This window comes from Sciurus carolinensis, chromosome 19, assembly GCF_902686445.1.
Source record: "Sciurus carolinensis chromosome 19, mSciCar1.2, whole genome shotgun sequence".
NCBI classification, from domain to species: domain Eukaryota; kingdom Metazoa; phylum Chordata; class Mammalia; order Rodentia; family Sciuridae; genus Sciurus; species Sciurus carolinensis.
Genome location: NC_062231.1, coordinates 20214894 through 20228890, shown reverse-complemented (window position 1 = coordinate 20228890; position 13997 = coordinate 20214894). Strand labels below are relative to the sequence as shown.

Below are 13997 nucleotides of genomic sequence, written 5' to 3'. Positions count from 1 at the left end.
TCTCATTAAAAAAAAAAAAACCACATGGATTGAAACGAAGAGCACGTCATCAAGACATTGATCAAATGTTACACGTTTTGTTTGGTGAAATATCTACTTCAGTGCCAATTGACAGAGTGCCTGACCCCAGAGTATGTAAATGATGCAAAGCGTCAGGGAAAGAGTCTTCACCCAAGCAGCAGAAATAAGATGGTTGAGTCAGAAATTAAAATTCCAACTAAACACAGGCATCTAGAAGATTAGATCACATGGTATTTGATTCATCTCTTGGTCTGTCCCAAAGGACCCTGTCAATCACAACAATTCCATTCCCCACCCACTGTCACCACCAAGTTGGCTATACTTTGTACTTCCCCTTTTGTGTCTGAAAACCAAACCTAGAGCAGATGGCTGGATTCAGTTCCAGAGCAAAGGTAAAATTGGCTGTCTCACCTGAACAGGTACTGCCAGGTTTGATTAAGGTAAAAGCCCAGCAACAAATATCTATAAAATCAAGGGTTTAGAAAGCACAATCTGAACTTCTTGTTTAACTTACCGAAAACAACAACAAAAACCAAAAACATTCTTCAGGGGAAAATTTTCCCTAATTGACAAAGAGATAAAGAAAAACTCACATATTTCATCTACAGTGAGAACTGGTTTCCTGTGTCAGCAACCCTGTAATTTCCAGGCTGTATAAAAGGCAAATTATATTCAATATTCTCCAAAACTGAGCTCATGGGTAAATTCCAAAACATGAAATTTAATCCTCCAGAGCTGAAACTTCACTAAAGCAAATATGTTTGAAAATATTTGGTTTTAAAAAAAAATCATTGCAAATTAAAATTTACAGTTAATGAAAAATCAGAGTTTCCAACTGAGGGGATTAAAGCCAGAATCAGAATCAGGAGACAGAATTCAGTGCTGAATGATATGACCAATCATTCATTAGCCACTAGATCTACAGCATATAACTGAAAGTGGAAGAGTTAAAATTGTAACCACACTGAAAAATCCCTCCTACTACTGCAAATAAAGTTCGCTTCCCCATAAAGATAAACTCCTGACCTTCTATGCTAAAGCTGAAAGGTTCTAGAGTTCAAAGAGCCACCAATTTTGGCTGAGTGAAACAGTCATAGAGCAATATTATCTCCATTTACTTATTAAAAAGGACAAAACGATGAAGAGAACAGAACTAGAAATCACTGCTATGGCCATTCATAAATTGGTGATTTTCTCAGCATTTTTACTACTACCAAGAGAGACATAATCATACATTCAGTAGATTTACACCATTCAGCCCCTCTCCCAGGTAGCTCGCAATTAGTTAAATTATAGCAATAACAGTTGAATGTCACAAGGCAGAAACCTCAGTAGCTTAATGGACTGTTCCTTGTCATCAGACTCCAAAACTGGAATATTAAGGAGTGAGATCGATGTTTCCTTTGAGGCAGATGAACCTGATTGTATTTTCGAAGCCCAAGGGCACAGCCCTTAGGAAAAGCATCTCTCAAGCTACATAATGCCTTTCACTACATAAATTACTGTACTTTCAAATAAGATTTTAAAAATTGCATGTATTTTTTAATTTTATATTTTCTAATCCCTTACCTCCTCCACAGCAGCCCAAAGAAAGGCAGCCTCTGAATATGGCTGTGGCTTAGCAGCACAGTGAGCAACTTTATCTTGAGAAAGCCAGAGTTTCAGATCTAGGCCCAAGTTTCACTCTTCCACTCATGCACATGGGAGATTTTTTAAAAATTACTTAATTTATCTGCGTTTCAGTCCCCAGATATAGTGCCATGTGGTGATAAGACTTGATGAAATTGTCACAAGAATTTAATTTTAAATATATGTAGTGTTTGTATAGTGTCTAGAACTGTGCTGTCCAATACAGCAGCTACTAGCTACATGTGGCTATTTAAATTAAATTTAACATAATTAAAATGGAGTTCTCTATTATACTAGCCCTATTTTAAGTATTCAATACTCAGCGTGGATGGTGGCTATTATATTGAACAGTGCGGATACAAAACAATTTTATCCTCAGAGAAATCTGAGGATAGAGCTAGAAAATGAGGCAAGTGCTCAATAAGAATTAATTTGATATGATGGTCATTTTTTTCCTTCTCACCAATTTCTCTAAAGTCTTACAGTGTATCAGGTGTTACTTTGTCAAAAGGAAAGCAATGATAAAATATAAATGTGTTTATCTTTTTTTTTTAAACTCCCAAGAATACTGGAGTTCTAAAAGAACATAGGATGGAAAAAGCAGTACTTACCTCAAATGGTGAAAGTTCTAACAATGGGGATTTCAGACCCTGTAGTCAGACACTGAAGATCTCGTGCAATGAGGTAATAAGACTGCCTGTCAACCCCATGGAACTGCCTACGGGCTTTATTGGACTGTGGGTCTAAGGAGAGAGACAGAAAAAAAAAGAGTCTTCATATGTAAAGATCCACCTACTTACAGCAGTGATGTTGACTTAAACACATTAACAATTACTAAGATACTGAAAAACAAAAGGGTCTTTTCGTCATAGAATTCTTATTACACCAATTGTTTTCCTGGTTTGGTGTACTCCAACTTTTTCCTGCTTGAAATATCTAAAAAGAAAAAGAAATCATTTTTCCAGAAATATTTTCACCAACTTAGTCTTGGACACTTGAGCAAAATGCTTTGCATTTGTTTCCTATTGGTTGTTAGTTTGGTTGGTTGGTTTCATTTCCTTTCACCTTGTGTTAGTTAGCTGCTAGACAGGAACTGTTAGCCTCAAACTCCTGTGCTTGGTGGGGGGATGGCAGCCACCCTTTCAATGACTATTAATATCCCTTCTAGCTGTTTTTGTGTTTCAGATCAGGCCGTCCAGAGTTAACCACAAGGAACCAGCTAAATCACGGAGGCACTCCAAGGCACTCTTGTAGGTGACCTAGAGTGAATCCTGCTCATCCTAAGCTCATTATAATGCTGAATTCTCCACCCAGGAGATATTCTGTCTGCCATTTCTGAACATGGGATGCATTAAGAAGTACAGTCTGGAGCTGAGCGTGCCCAGGCATGCGCCCACCTCACCTGTGACCGGAGTCTCTCTAATATGAATATGCATACATTTCCCTGATAAAATCCCCTTACCACCTGTGTTGAGGAAGACAGTCACTTTGGGAGCTATCTGGCTGCAAAGCAATAAACCTTCCCTCACTCTATTATCTCCTCATTGTGCTTATTGCCTCTCTGCTCAACAAGGGGCGGGATGTGCTGTTTGTGTCCCTTTACGGTTCCAAATGCCAAAACTGTACTTGGAAAGCTACCCGAACGCTAAAGATGCTAGGGCTCTAAAAGTTAAGAGATTCTTGAATTATAAGAAGGATTATACTCTCAGGTGATATTTGGAGGTATCTTCTGAAATAAATGTATAGGCACTTGTATATTAGATGTTTGGTTGAATTTCTCTGTAACATGACTAAAAAATAAAATTTAAAAAATACACATATCTTTGCTTTCAAAACTACATGTAAGTTGGGTGCAATGGCACACGCCTGTAATCCCAGTGGCTCCAGAGGCTGAAGCAGGTGGACTGCAAGTTCAAAGCCAGTCTCAGCAATTTAGCAAGGCCCTAAGCAACTCAGTAAGACCTTATCTCTAAATAAAACATAAAAAGGGCTCGGGTTACTTCTATTCAATATCGTCCTTGAAACTCTAGCCAGAGCAATTAGACAGACCAAAGAAATTAAAGGGATACGAATAGGAAAAGAAGAACTCAAACTATCCCTATTTGCTGATGATATGATTGTATACTTAGAAGAACCAGGAAATTCCACCAGAAAACTTTTAGATCTCATAAGTGAATTCAGTCAAGTAGCGGGATATAAGATCAATGCACATAAATCTAAGGCATTTCTATACATGAGTGATGAATCTTCAGAAAGAGAAATTAGGAAAACTACCCCATTCACAATAGCCTCAAAAAAAATAAAATACTTGGGAATCAATCTCACAAAGGAGGTGAAAGACCTCTACAATGAGAACTACAGAACACTAAAGAAAGAAATTAAAGAAAACCTTAGAAGATGGAAAGATCTCCCATGTTCTTGGATAGGAAGAATTAATATTGTCAAAATGGCCATACTACCAAAAGTGCTATACAGATTCAATGCAATTCCAATTAAAATCCCAACGATGTACCTTACAGAAATAGAGCAAGAAATTATGAAATTCATCTGGAAGAATAAGAAACCCAGAATAGCTAAAGCAATCCTTGGCAGAAAGAGTGAGGCAGGGGGTATCGCAATTCCAGATCTTCAACTCTACTACAAAGCAATAGTAACAAAAACGGCATGGTATTGGTACCAAAATAGAAAGGTGGATCAATGGTACAGAATAGAGGACACGGACACAAACCCAAATAAACACAATTTTCTCATACTAGACAAAGGGGCCAAAAATATGCAATGGAGAAAAGATAGCCTCTTCAACAAATGGTGCTGGGAGAATTGGAAATCCATATGCAACAGAATGAAACTAAACCCATATCTCTCACCATGCACGAAACTAAACTCAAAATGGATTAAGGACCTCGGAATCAGACCAGAGACCTTGCATCTTATAGAAGAAAAAGTAGGTCCAGAGCTTCAACATGTCGGCTTAGGACCAGACTTCCTCAACAGGACTCCCATAGCACAAGAAATAAAAGCAAGAATCAATAACTGGGATAGATTCAAACTAAAAAGCTTTCTCTCAGCAAAGGAAACTATCAGCAATGCGAAGAAAGAGCCTTCAGAGTGGGAGAAAATCTTTGCCAATCATACTTCAGATAGAGCACTAATCTCCAGAATCTATAAAGAACTCAAAAAACTCTACACCAAGAATGCAAATAATCCAATCGACAAATGGGCTAAGGAAATGAATAGACACTTCACAGAAGAAGATCTACAAGCAATCAACAAACATATGGAAAAATGCTCAACATCTCTAGTAATAAGAGAAATGCAAATCAAAACCACCCTAAGATTCCATCTCACCCCAATTAGAATGGCGATTATCAAGAATACAAGCAACAACAGGAGTTGGCGAGGATGTGGGGAGAAAGGTACACTCATACATTGCTGGTGGGGCTGCAAATTAGTGCAGCCACTCTGGAAAGCAGTGTGGAGACTCCTTAGAAAACTTGGAATGGAACCACCATTTGACCCAGCTATCCCACTCCTTGGCCTATACCCAAAGGACTTAAAATCAGCATATTACAGAGATACAGCCACATCAATGTTCATAGCTGCTCAGTTCACAATAGCCAGATTGTGGAACCAACCTAGATGTCCTTCAATTGACGAATGGATAAAGAAAATGTGGTATATATATATGCAATGGAATATTATTCAGCCATAAAAAATGATAAAATTATGGCATTTGCAGGCAAGTGGATGAAACTGGAGAATATCATGCTAAGTGAGATAAGCCAATCTCAAAAAACCAATGGACGATTGATATCGCTAATAAGTGGATGATGACACATAATGGGGGGTGGGAGGGGTTAATGTTAGGGTTAGAGTTAGGGTTAGGGAGGGGGGCAAGAATGGAGGAAGGAAAGACTGTATAGAGGGAAAAGAGGGGTGGGAGGGGTGGGGGGGAAGGGAAAAAAATAACAGAATGAATCAAACAACATTACCCTATGTAAATTTATGATTACACAAATGGTATGCCTTTACGCCATGTACAAACAGAGAAACATCATGTATCCCATTTGTTTACAATAAAAAAAAATAATTAAAAAAAAAGGGCTGGGGTTGTGCCTCAGTGGTTAGAGCCTGGAGGTTCAATCCCTGGATTCAAAAAACAAAAAAAAAAAACAAATAAAAAACAAAAAAATACATGTAGATGAGGCTGACTTGGTGTCTTATTATAGATGAGAAGGAAGATCCAATTTAAAAATTAAAAATTGGGTCTGGGGAGGTAGCTCAGTTGGTAGAGTGCTTGCCTCACATGCCCAAGACCTGGGTTCAATCCCCAGCACCACAAAAAAAAAAAAAAAAAAAAAAAAAAAATTAAAAATTGGAAGATCCAATTTAAAAAATTCACAAGTTCTGTTTACAAGTGAAAATGTCCAGGCAGTATGAAAAGCTTACTATCTAGAAGGTGAAATGAAAATGAAAATATGTGAAAACAACTCCAAGCTGTGCTTTTCCAAGGTTGAGTCTCAGAGACTTCGCATCTGAATATAAACTTGTTCATATGTTTCTCACGAGTGAAATTAATTCCTTGCTGATGGCATTTGAGGTTAAATAAATACACAATTCCCCTCTTTCACCCCTTCACCAATTATCAAACCATCTCCCCTTGACAGCATACCATTATGGAATATTCAATAACCATCAACCCCGGATATGACAGCTAATGTACTCACACAAACAATATTCTGATCATGATTTTATCTTTATGTTTTTTGTTGTCATATCAACAGGGGAAGTTATGGATTTCATAAAACCATAATGCAAGATAAAAACACTGGACAAGATGAAAGAGTTTTTTTATTCTGCTGAAAGCATATTTACTAGCAGCCTGAACACAAAAACATAAAGTACTACCTTTTGGAAAGCATCAATAACAGAGGATCATAATTTTGTAAGACGCAATTCTCAAGTTATTTTAATCACTTGCCGTATTTTTTTCTTTTGGTTAAATGATCCATACGCCCTACACTTTGACAAAAAATTTCAGCTACTAAGAAAGACATTATTTTCTGTCCAATTTACTTTACACTTTTGCTATTTTTCAACAATACTGGGCACAAATTATGTGCAATGTAACTATTAACTATCATTACTGTATTATTTTCCCTTCCATTAGATACGAACTTCACAGTTTTTACTACTTTCTGATGTAAATTTCTTTCCATATTATTTGGGGGAGGCATTCTTTAATGAAAACACATGAGAGAGGCAAAGTGATTTTTTTAGAAAGCATAGCTTACCATTACAATGAACACAAATTTGTAGACATAACTAACTTCCCTACAGAGCATAAAAGCTAATTATCTAGACCATGCTCTTCAATAATAATAATAATAATGGTAAAAATGTCATCATGAATGCGCAGCATACCTTCACTGGTCAAAAGTCTTTAAAGTAACAGAAATCATTCTGATTTCACCTCAACTTAAAGGAGAATTTTGTCGTAAGAATGCCGTGGGCTGAGGGTTCGGCCCAGCAGTGCAGCACTGACCTGGCACATGTGAGGCACTGAGGTCCCTCCTCAGCACCACATAAAAATAAGTAAATAAAGGTGTCCACCTACAACTAAAAAATATTTTTAAAAAAGGAATTGCCAGTGTGCTGAACAGACTCTTCAAAGAAGAAGAAATACAAATGGCCAACAAATACATGAAAAAATGTTCAGCATCTCTAGCAATTAGAGAAATGCAAATTAAAACTGCACAGAGATGCCATCTCACTCCAGTCAGAATGGCAATTATCAAGAATACAAGTAACAGTGGATGTTGGCGAGGATGTGGGGGAAAAGGGTACACTCATACATGGCTGGTGGGGCTGCAAATTGGTGTAACCACTCTCGAAAGCAGTATGGAGATTCCTCAGAAAACTTGGAATGGAACCACCATTTGACCCAGCTATCCCGCTCCTTGGTTTATACCCAGACAACATACTACAGTGACACAGCCACATCAATGTTTATAGAAGCTCAATTCACAATTGCTAAACTATGGAACCAACCTAGGTACCCTTCAGCAGATGAATGGATAAAGAAAATGTAGTACATATACACAATGGAATATAACTCATCCATAAAGAAGAATGACTTCATGACATTTACCAGTAAATGGATGGAACTGGAGACTATCATGTTAAGTGAAATAAACCAGCCCCAGAAAGCCAAAGTCCAATGTTTTCTATGATGGGTGGAAGCCAACACACAATCAGGTGGGGTGAGGGGAAGAAAAGAAGTTCAGTAGATTAGACAATGGGAAATGGAAGCAAGGGAAGGGGAACAGAAAAAGAAAGACAATTGAATCTGTCTGTTGATTTGACATAATTTTCCTATGTGCACATATGAAAACATCACAATGAATCCCACCATCATGTACATCCACAAGAACGGCGTCCTAACTAGAATAAGATATATTTTATGCTTATATAATTATATCAAAATTGATTTTAATGTCATATAACTAAAAAGGACCAATAAAAAAGAAAACAAATACAGTGTGTGAATCAAAAACGGACTGGAAAGGAGCCAAAAATATATAATGAAGAAAGATAGCCTCTTCAACAAATTGTGCTGGCAAAACTGGAAATCCATATGCAGTAAAATGAAATTAAACCCCTATCTCTCACCCTGCACAAAACTCAACTCAAAATGGATCAAGGACTTAGGAATTAGACTAGAGACCCTGACCAAAGAGAAGACAAAGTAGGTCTGAATCTTCATCATGTTGGCTTAGGATCAGACTTCCTTAACAAGACTCCCAAAGCACAAGAAATTAAAGCAAAAATCAATAAGTGGGATGGACTCAAACTAAAAAGCTTTTTCTCAGCAAAGGATACAATCAATAATGTGAAAAGAGAGCCTACAGAGTGGGAGAAAATCTTTTCACACGCACTTCAGATAGAGCACTTATCTCCAAAATTTATAAAGAACAAACAAAATTTTATGCCAAAAATACAAAGAACCCAATCTATAAATGGGCCAAGGAACTGGTCAGACACTTTACAGAAGAAGACACACAGGTGATTAACAAATACATGAAAAAGCATTCAACAGCTCTAGCAATTAGAGAACTGCAAATTAAAACAACTTGAAGATTTCATTTTATTCCAATTAGAATGGCTATTATCAAGAACACAAGCAATAATAGATGTTGGCATGGATGTGGGGAAAAAGGCACACTTTTACATTGCTGGTAGAGTTGCAAATTGGTGCAGCCACTCTGGAAAGCAGTGTGGAGAATCCTCAGAAAACTTGGAATGGATCCACCTTTTGACCCAATTATCCCACTTCTCGGTTTATACCCAAAGGACTTAAAGTCAGCATACTACAGTGACGCAGTCACATCAATGTTTATAGCAGTTCAATACACAATAGCTACATTGTGGAACCAACCTAGATGTCCTTCAACAGATGAATGAATAAAGAAACTCTGGTATATATACACAATGTAATATTATTCAGCCATAAAGAATAGTATTATGGCATTTGCAGGTAAATGAATGGAATTGGAGAATATCATGCTAAGTGAAATAAGCCAATCCCAAAAAACCAAAGGCTAAATGTTTTCCCTGATAAGTGGATGATGATATATATAAAAGGGGTTGAGGGGTGGGGAATGAGAGAAGAATGGAGGAACTTTAGATTATGTAGAAGGAAATGAGAGAGGGGGGTATGATAAATCATGGACTGAGACAGACATCATTACCCTATGTACATGTATGATTACACGAATGGTATGAATCTACATTATGCACAATCATAGAAACAAAATGATGTACCCCATTTGTGTACAATGAATCAAAATGCAGTCTGTAAAAAACAAAAAAATAAATAATTAATTAAAGGGAAAAAAAGGGACTGGAATCTGAAAGAGACAGCTGCCAGGGACTAAATCTTTCCTTTCCTTGTTACTTATCTGCTTAATTTTTCTCTAGAAAAAAGAACTTTCATCTACTTCTCCATACATATACCAAATAAAGCTACCTCTCAGCTACCAAATTACAGTCTTATCTCTTTTTTGGGCTCACCTCATAAAAAGAGTCACCAAGAGGTCAAAATCATGAGCCAGGGTTAGGGGTTAATCATGCAATATAAACATGACCACCAGGTAACGCACTGATAGATTGGTGGGAGGGACTTGCATGTTCTCACAGGGAAATAAGCACAAAATTGGAGAGAAATTCCCCAAAGTTCAACTATTATGCATTGTTCCATTCCAAATTATTTCATTTACACAATTTTACTTGATAAGGGGATCCAGTGCCTATCTGTGCCTACTTAATATCTAGTTGTGCTAGTTCCTATTGGAAAGCCAAGATATTCCAAACTATGCTATTCATGCAGCCATTGACACTAACAGACATATATGTCCTGCTAACTTTAGACCTTTTATTACTAGTGATGGAGCATATCCCAGAAGATTAACTTCAGATAATGCTTATGAAATTTTGATGAAAGAATGACTTCAGAATAAAGTCATGCAGAACACAAAAGCCTGCCCCCTGCCCGCCCCCAAGAGCAATGGTTAAAACATCTCATAGATCATTTTTGTTGAAAAAAAATAATAACCGGTCATATAGTCACATCCCATAATCTAGCCAAAGATAATTCAACCTATAGAATGTTAGTTTTACTCTATTGCATTGCTTTCTTCTTCTTTAATTTCTTTCTCTATTATTGACCAGATTAGTTTCTGTTCTGCCCATGAAAAGGCAAAAGCAATTTGAATAGCCAATGTAATATTCAAGTCCAAGGCCTATTCACAGCAGTCAATTTGGGCAACTGATTAATGTAGAGGGATACACGTTTTTCACCATCTAGTTCTGATGGTTTTCAGAACAAATTCTGAAGATCAAGGCCCCTGGTCAGTAAGGAGCAGGTGTCCACAGAAAGCAAGGTAGGTTTTTAGACTTGGAAACAATGAAAGACAGACTGCTTGGCATTCTGAAGGTGGGTTATATCAGCCTGCAAACAGCCTTTCATTATTTTAATCTCACACTATAAAATGCGTGTGGATCCTTTGCCAGCAAGATAAAAACAAATTAAACTGAAGCACCATCACTGACAGCTTCACAGAAAAATAAAAAGGATCCTTCCAGACATTTTTCCAAACAGTAGACAGTACTACCAAGAAAAGGCAAAAACAAAAGTGGTATAATGCTCTAAAATACCAGCGAGAGGTTTTTTTCCTCGCAGTTCCTATAATTCCTCTTAATTTATTTTTTTTATTTGCTCTAACTAGTTATGCACGACAGCATTTTGTATAAGATTCGTACTGCCCTTAGTACTTTATGTACGTAGGTAGACATTTGTTTGTGAGATTACAAGTGTTCCTGCTGCCCCACATCTTCTTCATGTGTGTGGTCCCCAAACTGGTAAACGGTGCTGTGCACATAATCAGAGTTCAGAAGTTTTTCCTAAAATGAAACAACAGCGCGTTCTTGGAATGTTTGCAAAATTCCCTTATGGTTCAGAATTCCTGAAAAATGAAACAAACAGAATCTTCAGTCAGTCAGAAGTTACTCTTTCCTATACCCACTTTTCTCTTTGTTCCTTTTCTCCTGTTGCTTTTTCTAGCAGGAATGCCCTTTTCTAGTTGACCCAAACCCTATCCAGTCTTCAAGCCTATGGCAAATTGCCTCTTGCCCAGGAAGCTTTCATGGTCTCCCAAGTTAGAATCTTTACCACTTCTGAAGTTCCATAACCCTTGACCACAACCTTTCTATGACTCTAAAGCAGAAAACTGTATTGTGTCAGTGACCATCTCCCCTGTCAAGGGAAAGCAACTGCACAACTCTGATGAAATATTTACGAGGTGACATCTGAAATCTGTGCCTCCGACAGGGTCAGGCTCATTCAGGGTGCTCTCATGCTCAGATCCCATTAAGGAGGATCTTTTCTCCTTGCAACTGGGCCACCTGCTAAAAGGACAAAGAAAAAAGCTCCCAGGTAGCTCTGTGATCTACTGTGTGGACAGCTGCAAGCACTCTTCTCACAGAAAAGGGACATCTGAGGCCTCTCTACTGGTAGGCTGTGGCACCTCCTCTATAAACTTGGAGTCAGCCTAATGCCAAGCGTGACCAATAATAGTCCTGTTAGTCTGAATGCTTAGTTGAATCTAAAATGACTCCATGGTGGCTGTCTCAAGGACACTGAGGTAAGTAGGTGGGTTGGTATGCATAATGTTCTTAAACAGTCTTTAGCACAGATTAACTCAATAGACGAAAGCTATAAGTTATCCATGATCAGAAACTGATAAAGTAATTGAACATGAACTTAGGCATGTCTGAGTTCAGATCCTGAGATCCTCATCTTCACACTTTGGCTCTTTTCTTACAGAATCATCTTCCCATCTTCCTCTTTACATTTGCTCTCAAAAAAAAAAAAGTTTTTATATCAGATGTGAACTTCAGTGCAAAATTAAGAGACTGTATTACCTACTCACAGACACCTGCCTTTATAAGTCCGATCTTTTTTTTAGTTGTAGATGGACACAATAACTTCTATTTCTATCTTAAATGTGGTACTGAGGCTGGACCCCAGTGCCTCACAAATGCTAGGCAAGCACTTATAACCCCAGTCCTATAAATCTGATCTTAATGTATGCTCCCAAACCTATTAATGCCAGGTATAACCGTTATTATTATTATCTGAGGAAATAATGAACTATGAGTTCAAAGAGTCCCTTCCTTTAGGAAAACTAACTGAAATGCTCAGAAAAGATTTGGGGAAAAATCAAGTCACCAAAAATGTTATGCTATTGAAGTGGATGTGGGTGAGAAAAACAGGAGTGAGGATCATGATCTCAGATTGCTTTATCACCTTTTACTTTCTGCCTCACTTTTTACTGTCTTTGGGGGTTTTGTTTGTGTGTTTCAGTGCTAGGGATTAGACCTACGTCCTTTAATATGTAGGCTCTACCACTGAACTACCCCCAGCTCTACCCCACATTAAAGATATCAAAACCAGATCCCTGAGTAAGCCTAGCATTGAATTCTAATCAGTAGCCCATATACACACTTAGATACAAACTCATGATCAAATATCAAATATCAAAGACTAGCAAAATAACAAATATCTACAATGACTGTCCTCTGCTTTAATCTTTACAACACACAAAGTAACCTGATTTAACTAATTGCTTACTTTTCTGTTGTACCAAAGTAACTTTGAGTCACCAAAATCGCTTAAGTTAAAACAAAGTGATTCTCTTGTCCCCCACCCACTGTGGTTCAGTAAGAGGCTTTCACCTGTGAGCGTATTAAGGAGTTCCAGGGACTATGAGAATTGGAGGATGAAGTGAAAGAACTCAGGTAGTTTTGAGCTTGACGAGCCTACAGGAAAACCCACTAATTGAGAGGAAATGCATAACTGGGAGGAAAAATATCGGGTTTGAAGACTGACCTTGTGATGCTTTATCTCTGAAGGCCTGTGAGTAGATGTTTTTACTAAAGCTTAGGGAAGGTGAGAAAATAACCAACCCTGAGTGACATTCACATTTTTCAAGAGCCAGGCAGGAAAACAATAAAAGGATACTGTTGATAAAAATTATAGGAGTTCAGGGGCTGGGGTTGTGGCTCAGTGGTAGAGCGCTCGCCTAGCACGTACATGTGAGGCTCTGGGTTCGATCCTCAGCACCACATTAAAAATAAATAAATAAAATAAAGAAATTATATCCATCTACAACTAAAAATATATTTAAAAAAAATTATAGGAGTTCATTGGTTTGAACTAAGCTTCTGCAATGGGCCACAAGGGACTCGACTATAAATAAAAATGGAGCCGGTGGCAGTAACTTCTCTCTGTAATCCCAGCTACCCTGGGGGCTGAAGCAGGAGGATGGCAAGTTTGCAACCACTCTTGGCAATTTAGCAAGACCCTGTCTCTGAATAAAATAGAAAGGGCTGGGGGTGCGTGTGCAGAAGGCCCTAGGTTCAGTTGGCAGTAAAAATAAAAAATAAAAGAAAATGGAGTCAGTCAGCTAAAGGTGCACAGTCACTCGGCTGAAACTAAGCTGCTTATCTGATCTTCTGGAGAAAACAGGGATTGGAGATAACAGCCAAATATCTATAATGACTTTCCTCTGCCTTAATCTTTACAACACACAAAGTAACCTGATTTAACTAATTGCTTACTTTTCTGTTGTATCCAAAGTAACTTTGAATAACCAATCTGCTTTTGTTCATCATTTCCCTTTTCCAGCCCTTCTCTGTAAAAACAAATCTCTTCTGCTCAGCACATCAGAATGCTTATTCTGTTGGATGGAATGAAGGGTTGCCCAGTTCTGGGATCAAAAATAAAG

General features: G+C 37.8%; 1 long non-coding RNA gene across 1 annotated transcript in view; it reads right to left on the bottom strand.

Moving 5' to 3' along the window:
* The window catches only part of LOC124970969 (uncharacterized), a 184729-nt gene that overhangs the window by 169524 nt on the left and 1208 nt on the right, over positions 1 to 13997 (bottom strand). The window contains exon 2 of the long non-coding RNA XR_007106240.1: positions 2262 to 2393. This is a non-coding gene — a long non-coding RNA (uncharacterized LOC124970969). The remainder of the gene's footprint in view (positions 1 to 2261; positions 2394 to 13997) is intronic.